The sequence below is a fragment of the Vipera berus genome, assembly GCF_964194415.1.
Source record: "Vipera berus genome assembly, chromosome: 1".
NCBI classification, from domain to species: domain Eukaryota; kingdom Metazoa; phylum Chordata; class Lepidosauria; order Squamata; family Viperidae; genus Vipera; species Vipera berus.
The window spans coordinates 244,068,673-244,086,401 of NC_138202.1; the positions used below are offsets into that span (position 1 = coordinate 244,068,673).

Below are 17,729 nucleotides of genomic sequence, written 5' to 3' on the forward strand. Positions count from 1 at the left end.
AAGCTACGGAGGTGCTGTACTCAATATTTCACTGGAGCAAAACATGCTCTTTACTATATTGGATGAGATCACACTTCCTTTGATATTATTTTATTAATAAGGTTCAACAAGGCTGCGCACAGGAGTAGTTGTTTTTGTAGCAACAATTGTAATGTTAGTTATCATACACTAATAACAGACATAGGATAAAAGAACAACTAATACAATGACACACTACCATCAATTATAACATCATCATCTAAATTAAAAGCTCTGCCGATGTGAATCTCATTCCCTAGAAGCAATTCTGGTATCACTCTAGAAAGTGACGTCTTGGTTCAGTGATCCGTGCTGCAATAGCTTCATGATTAGATTACTGCCATGTGAACTTTGAGTGCTCTTTGAAGACAGTGTGGAAGCTACAATTGGTGCATGACTGAACATAAGGACTTAATGCTAATTCTTAAATCAGTGCCAGCTAACAGAATCTAATTCCTGATGTTGACTTTAGTCTTTAAAAAGTAAAATGGTTTATGACCGAAGTACTCAAAATATCACACTTTCAGTCTAGGTCGGGGGAGGCAACCTTGGCTCTTTTATGACTCATGGACTTCAACTCCCAAAATTCCTCAGCCAGCCATGCTGGCTCAGGAATTCTGGGAGTTGAAGTCCACGGGTCATAAAAGAGCCAAGGTTGCCTACCCCTGGTCTAGGTATTCAGATCAGCAAGGAGAGGCTCTCTAAATGGCCCCAACTTTGGGCTTTGGTTCTATGCGGTAATCAGGAGTACAGCTTTTAATAAGGGGTGTCATGATGATTGAACTCTTTTCAAGTATAGCTGGATTCTAGTTTTAAACAAAATAAAATGTATTTGTTCAACCAAGTACCAGGCTGGAAGCTAGGAGACTATGAGTTCTAGTCTTGTCTTAGGCACAAAGCCAGCTAGACTGCAGTCAAGTTACCCTCTCAGCCCTAGGAAACAGGCAAAGGCAAACCACTTTTGGAAAACTTTGCCAAGAAAATTGCATGAACTTGGACTTCTCTAGGCAATGACTTCAGAACAAATTATAAAATATAGTTTCTTACGTACTAACAGAGATGTGTTAAATTGTAAGGTTAAGTCTTCACTAAATAACTAACAATACACCATCTTCAAGAATAAAAATATGTAGACAACACAGTCACAGGTTCAACAACTTCAATCTCTCATTTGAATTAGTGTAAAGGAATGAGAGAAGAAACCTATTGAAGTAATTTAGCACTTTCCTGTGAGTATTAAATTCAGGAAGGACAAGATTAAGAATACCAGAAAATCTGGGATAAATGTCTTCAGGCAGAATAACAGTACAGGTTTTTTTTAGTCACACAAAGTGATTTACTTGGAAACTATTCTCATTTCCTGTTCAAAGCAATTCTGAATCAACTCATAAACTTGATTTAATTATAATTTCATTTCTAGAAACTGGGAATTTGAGCCTGAGACAACAGCAAATTGCTTGGGGCAAGTTATAATAACCATGGAGCCCTGATCTGAAATTACAGGTTATCTCATGGATGGATCAAAGACTTTTCAAATTTTACAGGTTACTTGGAGACTTTGTGCTCTTACTTCTCATTCCCATTTAATATATCTTTCTTGTAAAGCTTGACAAGGGAGAAAAGGGACAATTCTTTACTGCAGTCATGTTAAGTCTTATTAAAAAAATAAAACTGAAGTAGCTTTTGCAGTTTCCTGTTACCTTAGCTTCCATGAAATTTCATTGCAAAGAAAGTAAAAAAGGAAACACTTTTCCCATGGTAGTTTGAACTTTTCAAGGTTAAGAATGGTTGAATATGTTTTTTGGAATGCTGTTTTGACAAGAACTGTGTCCTGAGACTATACAGCCTCCCTCCCTCCTTTACTGAAAACCCTCCCTCTCTTACTGAAGGGAATCGGCAACTGGCAGATGACCCAAATGTGTTCTACTGCAGATTTGACAGGAGATCACTGTCAACTATTGCTACCCTCCCATCAAAAAAGTAAAGGGCATTTCATCACGTGCTCTGCATTTTGTCATAGCGAGACCATCTCATTCATTAAAAATGGAATTGTGGTCTAGAAATTACAGTTTACCTGAGAATAATCAACCTTAAAGGTAAAATTCTATTTTACCGTAATTGTGTTTATTTGTATTGTTTTAATTCGTCTTGTAAACTGCCCTGAGTCCTTCGGGAATAGGGCGGTATATAAAATCAAATAAATAAATAAATAAATAAATAAATAAATAAATAAATAAATAAATAAATAAATAAATAAAAAAAATAGGATAGCAGAGAAAAAGATTAAATTTACAAAGGGCCTTAGGATTATCTTTGAGGACCCTTCAAAACCATCACTATCCATAGATAAGTCACTGCATTACATCTTACAACATCTTGAATCCCCAAGGGTCCTTTTTGTAGACTTCAGCTCGGCATTGAATACCATCATTCCAGAAACTCCTCTCTCTAGATTCAGCTAGCTGTGCCTCACCTCACTTGTAGGTGAATTATAAGCTTTCTAACAGAAAGCAGGTGAAGCTAGGTAAAATCACATCAAATACCCTTCAATTAGCACAGGTGTCCCCCCCCAGGGCTGTGTGCTCTCTCCATTACTCTTTTCTCTCTATACCAATGACTGCTTCTTGAAGGATCCTTGTGTTAAAAGTACTGAAGTTTGCAGATGATACAACAGTCATTGGTCTCATTTGAGATGGTGATGAGTGTGCATAAAGACGGGAGGTTGAACAACTGGCTCTGTGGTGCAGCTGTAACAAGCTGGAGCTGAACACACTTACAACTATAGAGATGGTAGTGGATTTTAGGAAGAGCCCTTGTAGTCTACCACTTCTTACAACAATTCCAATTAGCCTTCCTTCCACTGAGGACTTGTATATTGCATGGGTCAGAAAGAGGGCTGAGAAAATATTTTCACAACCTGGACATAAACTGTTTCAATTCCTTCCCTCAGAACGTCACTATAGAGCACTGCGTGTCAAAACAACTAGACACAAGACAATTCCCCCACCCCAACATACCATAACTCTACTGAACAGCTAATTCCCACAGCACTGTCTTATATCTAAGGATATTTACTGATGAACAGTAGTAAGACTGTATTATTATCCTTCTCATCTTTCTTATTGGTATCATGATTATATCACTTTGTTGTTTATATGTACACTGAGAGCTTATGCACCAGAGACAAATTCCTTGTGTGTCCAATCACACTTGGCTAATAAAGAATATTGTATTGTAATATGAAATACTAGTATTTTAATTAAGTACCACAGTCTGTCTCAAAATGATATCAAATCTGTTTACCCTTTCTGAAGTTCCAAAGCAGGGGGAGAACATCTTTCATTCTATAGTTCAAAATACATTTCCTTTTCCAAACTCAGTATATAATGCCAGTCTGGCACTGAATAACAAGTATATCTGGATAAAACTTTATGGGTAACTAGAAAAGTGAGATAATTTTCTGGTTTTATTTTTATTTATTAATCAAGTTAATCTGGACACCCATTTGAGGGAGTTTTATAGCAAGCCAAATGTATACGCAACTGCATTTCACATGTCAGGCTCTCTTGAGATATGAATTTACATTAATATTTCAATGACAAGCGCTTTAGTAAGAACAGTTTACATTAATGGATTTTTAAAGATAGACACTGGTGCAGGGAAAATGTTATTCTCCCCTTTCCAAGATGGAATTTTTTTAAAAAAAATATTTTCATAGAGTGTTTTTGAAAATTAAACACAACAGTATGTTTTGTATACTACTATCAATTTAATAACATAATTCAGTATTTACCAGAAAACAATCCTTTGATATAATTGTATAATTAAAGAAAAAAAGTTAATTAAATGTTGTTTTGGAAAGACTATAGGAAAGAAACATTACAGCATTTCTTAAGCAGTTGGGATTTGTAATATTATTGTAAGATATATTGTCAAAATGAATAAAGGGACTTCAAACATATACTGAAAATGTAAAAGTCAAGAAGGAACATTTTACCATCTCTGGACATGCATTCTACCAGTGGACATGCAAAAATGCTGAACAATATAGTATTAAAGTACACATAATTCAAAACATATTGAAACTGCTTGTTAGGATTGATGGACAAAACAATGGAAAAACTGCAGAGTACATTATTTTTATAAATGATAACAGCAGCAAGATTCCTGTTTGCTTAGCAATGGAAAGATACCACTGCATACTAAAGGGCACTGCAGCGCCACCTTAGGATTTCACTTCAAGCAAATCTAGTAATATCATTAGAACGATTATTTGGCTATGTCTCTTGTGAAGACTGGGCAGAAATCAATAATTCCTCTAAGTTAAATAAGTTGTCTAGCGCTGCCTTAAAAATACAGTTTTATCAAATATGCTGGAAATAGTCTGGTGTGTCAACACAGAAAGAGACAACTGTGGGAACAACATTTCTCACCCAAGTAGAAAATAGCCCTTCCCCATAGCATTCCAATAGCCCCCCCCATAGAACCATTTCTAAAATTTTGTTATTTTATCTTTTCCTAAAGCATTTTATCCACCCAAATTCTCTGCTCCATTAATACCACTACTATTGTTCCCATCTTAATAATTCAGACTTCAAGACAGCTCTTATGGTTTCAATAGTATTTCTCAGGGAAGCAAATATTTTGCAAAAAAAGGAAGAGGTATTGTGGATAATTGTATTTTAGTAATGTAATGCTGATGATATTTTTGTGATCTCTGATTATGCCAAACTCAAAAAATGATATACTGCAATGACTGCAAAAAATAATGTTGTAAAGCAGAAAGTCCCCGATTCAGTCTTAACTTTGCACTGTTCTCCCCTTAATGAAATGTCAAATACAGGACCCAGAATGAGGAAAAACCTCACTCACTCATGCCTGAAATATAAGTCCCAGCAAATGAACCTTCCTCATGATTAAAACAATGAGATGTAGCAGATATCTAGCACAACAACAGTCTTCCTCTTTTAATTTGGCTTTACCCAAATGGCATGCACTGGCATCTCTACTACACATGAAAATAAATGTTTGTGATTGAAATAACCAAATGGAATGTGACACATGCAAATTCTACCCATCAAAAAAAAAATCTGTTTAGAATTCCCTGAAAAGCGTTAACATGGCTAGCCTTAGCAATGCATGAAACTCTGAACCCTGCAGCCAGTTGTTCTGAAATAATTCCTGGTTTATGCTGACAAACTCTTTTTTGCCCTCTCCAGTGTCTCCACTCATTCACACACAATACCTTCAGGTCTGCCTAAGTAATGTAATTCAGTGGAGTGGAATTCCCTTGATAGTTGCTGTACTCGGTGACAATATCATTTATACTCAACACTGTCATGCCGTGACACTGATACATTGGCTTTCATCCTTCATTTGCTGAAGAGTGTGCAGTTTCACCTTCCACTGTGCCCTTCTGCAGCACATGTGTACACATTTACTCCATTCACCCCCAATTACAGAGCTCTGTTGAAATGCCCTTGTTCCATTTATATTCCACATCCCAAATGTCAGTCTTATTTGAGAATTCCAATTATGCATAAGATGCATCCCTAAACATTAAGTGCTACACAGCGTTCCTCAAATGAACATCCAATGAGAAATACACAGCAAAATGCATTGTTACAAATGTATGGCTAGGGCTAAATGCTGTATATTACTCAGTTTGAGCCATAATGACTGTCTTGAGCTACAAATATCAAGGGTTATTCTGAGATTAGGTCATCTCCTATACGTAGGGAGCATTTATAAGTGTGTCTGGTTCTGCATACTGATGTGTGAAACGAACACGAATGTAATATAATCTTTGGCTGCCTCTTTCTGTTATCTTCCTTCATAGACTAAACTGACAAATATTTTATGCTGCATATTGCCTAGAGTAATTTAAGAGATAAAGCAGAAAGGTAGAGCATAGGTTTCTTCAATTAAATAAGAGGACACTAAGTCTTAAACACATATACGCTGTTATTTCCTTTCTGTTTCTCTGTCTCTATGACCGGGGTCTAATCTAACTGAGTAATCTAGACCCCAGTGATACCTTTCTAAATTGTCTGTCTTTGTATAAATAAATAGAGGAACCTAGTATTGCATTAACCTAGTGATTCAATGGCAAGAAAAGTAGTAAGTTCCATACTTAGGTAGAAAATAACAAAGGCACAGATAGAAGAAAGGGACTACCTGGTTTAGCAATCTGACCTGTCAAAAGGATCTTGCTGTTTGTCATCCTCTTTTCCTCTGCTACATATTTTATTTCTGGATACAGATGTAATTGAATGTTGTTTGCAATTAATATGACCCATCCCTTCCATTCTCTCTCGTCCTCTTAGTCATGGCTTCCCCCTCTTTCTTAAGCTCTGCATCTTCTCTCTATCTCTCTTTCTTCAGTCCCACAAAACACATGCAAAGCTTTTATAACTGACCAATCCAACTGACTGAGCATACACACTAAAGACCTAGTGCATCCATAGGTAAGTTTAGCATACATAAATTATTCTGGGGGAAAAATGCAACATTCCTGGACCGCTTTCGCCTATTAGAAAGATCTTAACTCCTTTTTGCCAACAGAAATTCATACTGTACTGAAGAAGACTGCAATGGTAGCAAGTCTGCTTCAAATATGATTGTAAGAAAGAAGTAAGCTCTCATCAAAAATTAAGCCTTTCTCCTAAAAAAAATCCTCAGATATGTGAACATCTCAAACAAAATTCAGAATACAGAGCTTCCGATAGGAACCTCCATACTAGTTTAGAGTGGCCCTCTAAAACAATCTTTTTTAAGGTAAAGAGGATATTAGACTGATATTACAAGATAGAATTTCTCTCCAAATCCATGCTTAGCATAACAATACTTTGAAATAACAGATCTTTTACTAATTTTAAGCCTGACTTCCCGACCCCCACAGCTGTTAACAAGCCATTTAAAATGGATACCATTGCTTTTCCCAACTTTCAACAAGTTCCAGTATTTTGTCTTATACAGAATTATTCATTTGACCTTTTTTTCTATTTTTTAAAAAAGAATTTTTACAATAGGTTCCAAATCCCCAACAGATCTCACCAGATCAATAGAAGAAAGACCAGAGAGCTTTTGAAAACTGGTTCTGCTTCGTCCGTAGTCCCAGATTATATGAGTATTATTTTTCAGTTGTATAAGAAAGGGCAATAGATGGAAAGTCTTATTAACACCTCTATTTTTTTTCTTGTACGCCTACACTCTCAACATCTACAAATGCAAAGTTTACAGACAGAAAAAAAAATCCCAGAATGATGGCTCATTCTAACCCAAGTCCTGTCATCACTTGCTGCCTTCACCACCCCAAAAGTTTTGTTTACTTTTTGAGGGATGCATTCAGAACTCAGATCCATTGGAATTGCATAGAGCAGGGGTCTTCAAACTTGGCCCTTTTATGCCTTGTGGACTTCAACTCCCAGAATTCCTCAGCCAGGCATGCAGGCTGAGGAATTCTGGGAGTTGAGGTCCACAAGGCATAAAAGGGCCAAGTTTGAAGACCCCTGGCATAGAGACTTGAAAGTAAACTGAAAAGAGATGGGGAGAGTGAAGGAAGGTACTGATCTACTGATTCCTGAGCTTCATCTCTTTGGAATTTCTCATTTTTTTCCTCCTATCTGCAATAGCAAAACAGGAAGGAATCTGACTGAATTCTGCATTTTTCACTTGCACATTTCTTTTGTTCCTTAAATTTGATCTATACCGTCTTCCCTTAATGCTTTGGTCAATTCTGATGAAATCAATCTGATCTGCACATTCTATACGAATCAGAATCCGCTTAACATTTTGGATTTCACTGTTCTATCTTTACTATGCTGGTGGTCCTTATAAAGTAATCTATATAAAAATGTATTTAACAATAAATCTCTGAGCCTCAAAACACTCAAGATGCTTATTTTATCACAGATTAATGCAATAGAGGGATGGAACAAATATACATAAATCTAACAGACAAGAAATTTCTGTTGGTTAGCTGAAAAAGTCTTTCAGCTCTAATATGCACAGACTCACAGTAAGTACAATATCATCAAGGCAAATCTATGCAAAATTAAATAGAGAATCATGAAAATTAAGTGTAATGAGCATCAGTAGCTGCAATTTAGGCATACACTTAATGCTACCACTAAAACGAACAGGATGTCAAAGTGCCTATTTGTGGCTCCATTGTGCAGAGATTAAGTAATTAACGAAGGAGTTGTCCTTTGAAGAGGTTGCTGGCTGGAATTAATTATGGGAAATTGTATGAACATTCTATCCAGAAAAAGGCAGAGAAAAGTGTCTTAAACATCTAGGCAGGCTGTTTTTCCATCTAAGCAGAAGGACAAAAGCTCTGCAGGGTTTCAGACAAATACACTTCCCATTATCTACTATCTAATCCTTTTTCTCTGAAATCGAACCTATGGACTTCTGTAAATAAAATAAGTTCTACACCCTGAGCAGACACCCCTCCCATGAAGTTGGCTATAAGAAGAAGAAAATTCCAGCGGTCATGATCACTTCATAAGATACCAAAACAGTGTACAACCAAGCATGATACAGGGACTCAACACTGCACTTCAGAAATTGCTTGGCAAATTAGTCTGATTTTCATAGACATCTACGCATGACATACAACTCTTTCCCCACATACTGGGCTCATGCATACCTAATTTTTTCTTTATTTCTGTAAAACGATACACACATTTTAGAGCAGTGCTGTTTTAATTTGCACATGACTAACTGTACATCCACCTTGTGATTATTGATACAGCTGTTTAGAAAGCCCTCTTCCTCTTTTCATTAAAGCTATTTTTGATATCCCCATAGTTAGGTTATTAAGAGAACATGGCATCCCTTGTAAGTCCAGCATAAAAGTGCTTAGTGAGAAGACTGAGGTTTGGAAATGATGGATAGAGGGACTGAAATTTTATACGGCATGCATAGAATGTAGCACTCAGTACTTCAGCAGGTCTTCCTGAGTGTTTTTCCTTCAATACATATTTTTGTAACACAAGGAGATAAAGAATATCATTGCTTTCCCTTCCACATGCTGCATTTTGTTAGTGTTTTGGTTCTAGGGGGTGGGTACTTGCTTTATCCTACAAAGATACGAGTTGTTGCAATGCCATGGTTTCCTGAGAACCTGGATAAGATATCAGAACCCTATTATGGCTCTTCTTTCTTTTAAGATAAAGTCTTCTTCAAGTTGAGATTGATCCTTGGCAAACTTTAGCCAACAATTCAAAAGTAATTTTTATTGCTTTTTTTAACTGCCCAGCCTGCAGTCCTCGTATTTCCAGTTCATTTCTCATTCACATACAGTACAATTCAGGTCTTAATCCTCTTAGTTAGGCTTTCTTTGCATTAGGATCAAAGTATCTAAAAACTGAGATACAAGGGAGAAATGGAGAAAAACAAAACTCATAGTCTTCGAATATGGCCAGTTTTGAGTCATAGAAGGAAAAGTAGTGTCTCACCCACTATTAGGAGGACTTGTAGAAGCATTGTTTCTCCTTAAGATTTCCCTACTACTTTTGTCCATTTCTTGGGCTCGTGTTATCCAGATTTTATTTATGGATTGTGTTTATACCCTGCCAAAATCCAAATTACCTCTCAGCCGTCAATCTTGAACATCTTCAGTTTTTCCATCAGAATTCTAGAGTTGGAGGAGTCACTGAAACCAACTCAGAACTCACACATCTGAATTAATGCCTCTCCAACAGATGTCTCTCTAGCCCAGGTGTCTTAAACTGGGCCCTTTTATGACTTGTGGACTTCAACTCCCAGAATTCCTCAGCCAGGCACGCTAGCCAAGTCATAAAAGGGCCAAGTTTGAAGACTCCTGCTCTAGCCATTGTCTGAACATAACCAGCGAGGGGAAGACAACAGCTTCAACTATATGCCTCCCTTTCTGGTAGGTTTTTAAAAACATTAATTTTAAATCTTATGTTATTTAAACTCATTATGCTGTATTTTACATTCAGGAATAATGGAGTACAAGTCTTAATCTACTTGACCCTCCTCCCACCAGTTTTTATCGACCCACCATATTTACATGGACAGAAAGCAGAGAGAACATATCTTTTTCTCTCTTCTATCTTATCTATATAAAAACCTAAAATGTTCTCCTCATCATATGGAGTCTGCTGAAGGGTAAGATAAGGGGAATAACAAAATAATATTGTGAAAGCTCTCAAAAATAAAAACATTTTGAAAAAAGATGATTTGCAAAAATTCTAAACTATTTGGTCTTTGAAGCTTGTAAAAAAAGGTGGTATGAAATATGGGACATATACTACTCAGCTGCAACCACAATGCCCTCAGATCAGTTACTGAATGACTGTACCTTAGAGGCTATTACAGACAGAAGTACTGAAACTGAAGTAAAATTAAAACTTATGTGGTGAGAAGAATTTTAGTTTCACTGGCTAAGGTTAGGGAAAGTGGATTTCACTAATAATGTCATTTGAGTAATCTGACTTTGGTATCTTGAAATAAATGACTAGCACTTGGCACATCTAATATTCTATTGGAAACTTTATGGTCTGTAAAAGATGGTGACTGACTTAGAGGGAAATATATGTTATCAGGACATAACTTCCCTTTATGAGACCTATGTATTCAGACACAAAACAAGCCAGCTCAATGACATGATTTTAAAATGTTTCTTGCTGTGACATTTTATCCTTGACAATAGTAAGGGCTGGGTTTTACTATAACTTTTGGCTCCTTCTGTCTCCCCTTAAGCCTCTTCCCAATGATGAAAAATGAAATGACTCTCCTGTTAGCTGCCCCTTAATTTTGTGGAATATAAAATAATAGTTTCTGAACTTGCATTCAAAAGGTGGCACGAATTATGTGTTAAAGTTAGTGTTATGAGTGACAGTATCTCGAGTTAGTTTTGAGCAAAAGGTGTTAGTTGCTCTACCAGTTAATGCTGTAAAAGACATTTGTGGATCTGAATACAACTGACCATTAAACAACCTACAATGAGAAGTTGAGTCTGATGTGGAAAAAGCACATTTCCTCCAACTTCAAACAGACACAGACTCTTAGATGTCCAGACTTTTGAATCAACATTACACCCTTTTTATCTGTATTACACTCAGATTTTGTATCTGCAACATCTTCAAACTGCTTTAAAAAGATAAATGACAAGTTATAGCACTCTTAATGTGTCTTTTTTAAAAAAAAAGCAAAAAGAAATTACAAAATCTTCAATGTGTTACCACTAAATGAAAAATGACCAGGTTTTTTAAAGAAAATTTATTAAACTGTCAAAGTACTTTGAAGATGATAAAAACTCAGATGTAAAACTAAGGTTGTAATATTAAAATGTTCTGAATTTAGACAGTTGTAATATTAAAACATCTCTAAAAATAGAAATATTACATATTGCAATTTTTTTGGTATATGTGTACGTCTAGTTATAAGGTATATGTTATGTGTGTACATGCGTTTATATTTTATACAAACACACATGCATAAAATGTATACATAGACAGTAAGAAAATTTACCCATTAAGCACTTCCTAGGATATATTCAAGGGAAAAATGGAGGATTTTAAGTTTCACAGCTCCCATTCTTGGAACATTTACATTTATTTTTTATCCAGCTAATAATTTGAAGGATCAGCTTTTCATCTACAAGCACTATCAACTATGTTACACTCCTACCATATAGTACTATAACCCAAGCTACAGTCTTCCTTTCAGGGTTTTGATGGGTTGCTGTGCTCTAAAGCAGATTCAACATATTCATTGTTTAGAAATTACTCCTGGCATCTAAGGCCTATAATTTGGGGATAAACAGGGAAACATTATTATCCAATCTGACTATAAAAGCTTTAAAAATCCTAATTATATTAAGAGAGTTGCGATAGATGGAATTTCTATAATTCTACAATCTGAAGAAAAAGTGCTTGTACAGATCAGTTCCAAACAATGAAACTGTCACTAGAAAAAGGTTTTTGCATTTTTCATTTCATTTCTTCCCCTACTTGTTTCCTATGGAGTTGGGAACATTTTTATTTTGGAACCATGGATGACATGTCTGATGGTCCCTGTCATTTGATTAAACCTTCACGTGTTGGGGAGGGACAGAAGGCCAGCTAGATTAAGAATTTTCTCTCAATTTATGTGTGTGTGGAGGACAGAGGCTCCTACTTGAATTTTAGAAGGAGGTTACTTCTTCAAATGTATTAAGGATGCAACCCATTTAGGGAGTTTTTAATTTTTAAAAACACACATGAATTCATGTTTTCAAAACGTGAAAGTCTGCCAAGTTATGGTCAAAATTGTCATCCAGTAAACTCTCAGTTACCATGCTTCTGCAAAATTCAAAACTGATTTCCTTAAAATGCCAATGACTTAAGAACTCCACTGTTGATGAAAGGAATGAACAGATAAATGGATAAACTGTAAAAAGTATGGTTTTCTGACTCAACCAAATTTATAACCTAATATGGAAAAGTTTATAAGGAAATATATTGGACAAGAGTTCCATCATCTAACTATGCCACATTAAAAAAATTTCTACAGTAATTTCATATATTAAAAAATCCTAAAGGCTTAATAAAGTTTCTTCTTCTAAGCTTTATTGTCAGAGAAAAAAGTACTCAAGAACAGGGCTTTTCAACCTTTTCACCCATTGTACCACTTTTAGGACAAGGCAATATCCGAGTACCACCAGTCGCCCAGCAAGGTGTCAAAAACTTGACCAAAAAACAAAAAAAGAGGAAAAAAATGATAAAGTACAGGTAGTCCTCAACTTACAACAATTCGCTTAGTGACTCTTTGAAGTTACAACGGCACTGAAAAAAGTGACATGACCATTTTTCACACTTATGACTGTTGCAGCATCCTCAAGGTCATGTGATTTACATTTGGATGCTTAGCAACTGAGTCATACTTATGACTTCTGTGTTCCAGAGTCATGTGATCAACTTTTGCAACTTTTTGACAAATGAAGTCAATGGCTGGGGTGGGGTGGGGGGCGTGGCCAGCTCATCACTCAGATTGCAGGACGCCTGTGTGGGGGGGAAATCCATGGGTCTCTGGTGGAGGGGGGTGGGACTGGGGTGGGTGCCTTCCTTCCCTCCCTCTCTCCCATTGTCCCTACATTTCTTTTTTCCTTTCTTCCTTCCCTCCCTCTTTATCCCTTCCTTCCTTCCTTCCTTCCTTCCTTCCTTCCTTCCTTCCTTCCTTCCTTCCTTCCTTCCTTCCTTCCTTCCTTCCTTCCTTCCTTCCTCTTTGTCCCTTCCCTCCTTCCCTTCCATTGTCCCTACCTTTCTTCTTTCCTTCCTTTCTTCCCTCCCTTTTGGTCTCTTCCTTTGGCAAGCAGGAAATCTTGCATGGGAATTGCAGCCAGGGATTTCTCCCCCCTCCACACACACACTCTTCCTGGCTTGCCAAAGTGGGGCAGGGGCGGGAGGAAGGTTGATGTAAAGATCACCTTCAGGCAGGAAGAGCCAAGACCGGCTTGTGCCGAGAGCCGCCGTCGGCCTCTTGCCTTCCCGGCTGACAGGCGGGCTGGTTGGGCGGTCCAACCTGCTGCTGCTTTCCTGGTACTCTGGCCACAGGGACCTGCGTCTCACGCCCCTGCTTTCCTGAAGGCAACATGCCGGGGGCAGGGATGCACACTGTCCCCAGCGAAGCCCACTCTCTCTGGGGCCCTGCCGGCTGGCAGACACACTTCCCCTGCAACCCCCCTCCGCTCCCTCTGGGACGATGTGGCACTCCCACCTTGCCATGGTTGGTCCTTCGGCCCTGGGGAGTGTCCTCTGGGAGGAAATAAAGTCGCGCCTATGCACCGTCCTTGCTGAGTCAACCCTGTGTGCCCGGGAGGCCGCATCCAGGGTCGCTGATCAGCTGGCGACTCTGTACGGCCAGCCCCGATCTCCGCCAATGGGCTCCAATCCACAGAGAGCTCCCGGCGGATCGACAGCTTCCTGCCCTGGCCGGTGAGGAAGCTGGGAGGGAGGTGGCGGCCCAGGGCTGGGGTCCCCCCCTCCTTTGTGTGTCAGACCCATGGGGCTCAACACAACCGTTGCTGCTGCCTTCCCCACAAGCAAGTGAGGTGGGAAGGAGCAGAGCAGGCGGGGGGAGGAAGGCGACGCTACGTACCACCAGCCAGGTGCTTGTGTACTACCAGTGGTACATGTACCACCGGTTGAAAAGCCCTGCTCAAGAATCTCATGAAATGACAAAATCACTCCATTTAGTTTTAAAGAGACAGTAACAGTACTTCAGAGATTCAGTTTATTCAAAGTTTAATGCTAACTGATGGATTACATTTTAAAATGCTTTCACAGGAAGTACACAGATTATTGGGTTCCCTTCCCCTCCCCATTAGGAAAAGGTTCTTTTTATAATCCTTTTCTTTTTAATGAAACAGGAATCAAAAGTAGGACTTACATGTAATTTTCTCAGAATCTGTGCTGGCTAATATTCTCACGAAACAGGGAAGTGGATATACGGAGAAATTAATCGATTACAGAAATCCATGAAGATATGAACACTGAAAGATTCACAGGATGATCTTCTGGTTGTTCAGCAATCTAAAATACAACACAACATCACAGTATTGAGAAAAATGAGTTTTCTCTGCCTTTACTTGAATCCATACTTGTAGTTTCATTAAAAAGATTACTGATTACTTAGTGAACTTACATTACAGGATATGTTAATGGTAGCAATGCTAGTCTTTTCAGTGCTCAAGATTTCCAAACGTATCTTCAATAAAAAAGAATCTGTAGTTTAGCAATAGCAAATTCTAAAATGCCGCTGTGTACAGGCACAGAACACAAGAGATAAAAACTGAGAGGGACCATAAAAAAGAATGAAATAGCCAAGTTTCCTTTTAATATCCTGCCTGAGCATCTCAAAATGATATTTGCAAGTATATGAAGACAGAGATTTTAATATACTTTGTAGTATACAGTATTTCAATAACCAGTGTCACCTCATGGAAAGATGGGCAGCAAACAAATTTAATACTTAATAACATAAAATAAACTTTAATAACACATTAGTATTAATGGCTGATAATATTTCCACATAATTCATGTAACTATTCTTTCACATCACATCACTGTTAGTCATCTAACAACTGGAAAATTCATGATGCATGTCTTATCCATATTATGATTTCTCCTTATATCAGGGGTGTCAAACTCAATTTCATTGAGGGCCGCATCAGCATTGCGGTTGCCCTCAGGGGGCCGGTTGGGTATGGCCAGGGTGGGCGTGGCCTACTGGGTGGGCGTGGCTAGAGTGCATATGGCCTACTGGGTGGGCGTGGCCAGCTCTACATCGTTCGCATCAAGGGGGCCTATGGGGGCCTGGGCAGGAGTGGGACGGATCTGAGGGTCTCTGGCAAAAGGAGGGTCTCTGGGCCAGGGCCAAGGCAGTGGGGGCCGTTCCCTCACTGTTTCCAGGATGGCTTCACGGGCCGCATGAAACTTCGCAGGCCGCATCCGGCCCCCGGGCCTTGTGTTTGACATGTCTGCCTTATATGATGTTTACAAATGAATTGTATTGTCTATTGAAAGTATTAATAGTTAAGGTGAAATTGATGCTTTCTCTGTTGCATTCAAGAAAAACACTGTTGTTACTTGTAGCCACAGAATCAGCAGATACATTTCCTTGAACCATGCAGCATTCAATGTTTCAGGTATAGATCAGATATTAAAAAATATCCTCGTAAAGGACTGCTGTTAATCTATATGAGAAGAAAAGAAACTTTGGGTTCAGTTTTAATATTTTAAAACCAAATAATCATATCTGATCTGAAATTAATTGGCATTTTCCAGAAAATATTTATGAACAATAACTGTCTTGTTCTCATTTTTTATCCATTCAGAAATTATTCAACTTTAATACCATTTTTTTCCAGCTGATTTCATCTTTTTCTTTGCTCTCACCATGTAAATATGCCTTACTTGCTGGATATTATCCCCCTTCACTTAGGCCACTGTAATTATCCAGGTTCACTCATTAGAGGAAAAACAGTGGTGAGGGGAGGTAAAATTACACACAAATATAAAACGAGCAAAGGAATGAGCATCAGGGTGTGGTTGGATTTAAGGGACGAGAAAGATATGTTTGTGATAATGCAAATGAACAATTTTTATCCTTGTGTCAAATGTTTTGATGCAAATATTGCACTGTTTGCACCATGACAACCTGATATGTGTGTGGTCATTCTGACATCACTTTGGCTTGTGGAGCAATTGAACTTAACAAAAAGAGGGAGAAATGTGATCGAGAGAAGAATAATTCCACAGCAGCAAAACCATTATATTTGTCTAGAAAATTAATACTGGAAAATATGAATCGTTAGAATAGAATCATTTCTACAAAAAGCACAGTTTGTTTTTGTCCTTCTTAGAATGAATGCCTGTTTAATTCACAAATAAAGTATAGAAAAAAAAGCTGAACTGGAATAGGAAAATTCTGTCATAAAAAGGAATGGGGTAGGATAGGGATAATAGAAATAAAGGTTGCTTTGTAAAGAGTTCTCTCTGCATTGCTGCTTTCATACGGGTAAAAACAATACATTTGCAAAATATTAAGTATCTTGTTAAAAAGAAAAGACAACTGAAATGTTTAGCTCGGGGCTTAAAAAAGGATTAGGAGATTTTAAGCACAGCCCCATATGTTTTCAACAGTAAAAATACAGCTTCTAAGAATTCGCAATTGTTCCAAAATACTGAAAGAATGAAAGAGGAGAGAGATAAATAGGAAGCATCTTATATAGTATGTTAGCATTGGTCTAAAACTCCCAGCCAGCGCAGTGCATACAGACTATGAATTCTGGAAGTTGCTTTTCCACACATCTGGAACATATCAGGTCAAGGAAGTCTTGTCTACCACATGGTAATCATAAATGTAGTGAGCCTGCATCCTAGCTATACACACATAGCCAAATTTATATGAACAGACATGCTGTTTAGTAGCTTGAGGCTATTGTAATTTTTCTCTTCTACAAATCAAGCTATACGTGGGGATTCTGATTGCAATGTAGTTAGAAAATGAAAATCATCATCATCATCATCCTCCTCCTCCTCATCTACCTTCTATGATTGTAACTGTGTTCAAGTAAGAGTAAGCCTACCACATACCTACACAGACCACCAGAAGGCACTAAAAATATCTCACACGATGTACTGTATAGTGTATAAAAATAAATTGTCCCCTCTTCCCTCCAAGAAGGATGATGGAAGTCATACAAAACCTCACACATAGGGATGGATATGTTACATCCCAGCTCTCTGTCTCTGAGAGCTTAAGGGAAGGAGTTCACACTATTCTGAGGTGGCAGACCTGTGGTTACCTGTTCAAAAGAGTAAGATATGTTATAATTATTTTAATTAATAAATTTTAATATTTATTTTATTTTATACATCGAATTTAGAAACTGCCTTTCTTACTCACAGTATATAATTAAATACATTAAAAGTATCAAAACCCGTATTAAATATTACAGCTTATGTAAAGTTATATGTTATGCAGACTCTAAATACCATGGAGAGTCAGATTTCAGCCATTCTTCTCTCTGTCCTTTTTCAAAAACAGACGACTATTTTATGAGATAAGTAATATGACGCAGGAGGTTTACAACCTGAGAACTAACTCTACAATGTTCTTGGAAGGACTGACTGATGTTCACTGGTGTAAAAGCCTGGGATTGAACCCCAAACATTGCATTCCCTTATTGCAAA

At 37.7% G+C, this 17,729-nt stretch overlaps 1 protein-coding gene across 2 annotated transcripts in view; it reads right to left on the reverse strand.

Annotated features, from left to right (window-relative positions):
- BACH2 (BTB domain and CNC homolog 2) overlaps positions 1 to 17,729 on the reverse strand; it is a 181,766-nt gene that overhangs the window by 65,486 nt on the left and 98,551 nt on the right. For both annotated transcript variants that reach the window (XM_081314254.1, XM_081314253.1), the window contains one exon: positions 14,422 to 14,564. The gene's annotated coding sequence lies outside the window, so the exon portion shown is untranslated. The remainder of the gene's footprint in view (positions 1 to 14,421; positions 14,565 to 17,729) is intronic.